Source organism: Fundulus heteroclitus, chromosome 3, assembly GCF_011125445.2.
Source record: "Fundulus heteroclitus isolate FHET01 chromosome 3, MU-UCD_Fhet_4.1, whole genome shotgun sequence".
In the NCBI taxonomy this organism is placed as follows: domain Eukaryota; kingdom Metazoa; phylum Chordata; class Actinopteri; order Cyprinodontiformes; family Fundulidae; genus Fundulus; species Fundulus heteroclitus.
Window position 1 is genome coordinate 43773347 of NC_046363.1, and position 1623 is coordinate 43774969.

Here is a 1623-nt window from a genome sequence, read left to right on the forward strand (position 1 = left end):
TGTTTCCATAATCTCTTTTTCTGTCACTTTCCAGCCAGGGAAAGAAAGTACATTCAATTTCAGCTTTGGGGTTTTATCAGGACATAAATTAAATAAACTGATCTTTAAATTGTTTCTTTTCAGCTACAATTTTACAACCTTGGAGTGTTTGTGATGCCCTTTCTAAACAATTTGAAGTTAATCTACTGACCAGAAAGATTATTTGAAGTTAGCTGCCAATCCTCCCAGGGGGCTGGTGCCTATCTCCTTCGTTCATTGGGCAAGAGGTGAGATTCTCCCTGGACAGCTAGTCCATCACATGATTACACAGACACACATGGGACAAGAAAAAACACTTTGAGGACAATCAAGGCGTCTTCTCAAAATCACCAGGTGTACTGCTCTGGTAATTTAGCATGAAATAGCACTCAGAAACACACTAATGATATTCTCACATTCTCTATGTTTTATTCTTGCTCTGAGCACAGAATCTGTTTCCTGTATTTACATTCAGTAGTCCCGCCTGGGCACATCGGACCAATGAACAGACTGAATGTTCTAGCGTGGTTTGTAGTGATTTTGGGTTGTTTTGGGTTGCTTGGAGTTTCTCTGTGTGAAAAGAAACTGAACCACCTAGGTGGTTAACAACAAACTAAAGGTGTGAAAACGCCTTAATAAACCTTTGAGGCCTTCACAGAACATTAAAATGACCCGCAGGTGAACTCAACAAATAATGGCTTTTGGAGGTTTTTGATTGCAATCACTTTTATTTATTAGAGTAAAAGTGTGCCAATGATCGGAACAGGAAGCTGAAAACTAGAATAACTAACAATATTTACTTAGTGACTAATGAAGTAAATTATTCAAAACTTTCCAGAGAAATACAGACACTCAAGAAAACTGAACAAAAACAGAACAAGTTGGCAATTTGTAATTTATCAAAACGGCCATTTTTTCACCTTGTGTAGAAATCATATTCTAGATGAGGGCTTGTTCACATGGCTTCCTTTCAGCGCTGTATAAAGTATTATCCGCCCTTCTACTATAACTCATTGAAAGCTAGTTAAGAAGCATAATCCTGTAAACCAAAAGATACAAACTGTCCAACTAATGTCTTAGCATCTGCTTAAGAAGTACAACATCATATTTCCCCTGAGATATAATCCTTTTCTACAGCGTGTGCGTAAAAACCTGAAAAAGGCTAAAACTCTGCGTGCATCTCTTTTTTTTGTGAATATCTGCAACGTGTCTCAGTGTCTGTATTGGTCTCCAAACATAACTGCTGTCAAAAATTTGCTAGATAATGTTTATATCCTTGGTTAACGGTTAACCTCCGTCACTGGCTGCTCTATGCTCACAGCTGCTTCTCTTACTTGCAGCGCAAAGGAGCGTGTAGTTTCCAACCACTTTGTAAACCTTTCAGAATAAATCATTTTATTGCACCTCGGAGATTGAAAAACTCTTTAATCAAACGGGGAAAGAGAGAAAAAAAATCAATACTGCGGATCGATACGTTTTATTGAATCAAAAATAGGATTACCGGTGCTCTCGTTGTGACGCGGCCTAAATGTTGATTCAGCCGTTGCGGAGAGCAAACAAACACGACGACATGTTGCTGCTTTAAAGCGGAGATGCAGGAGAGAA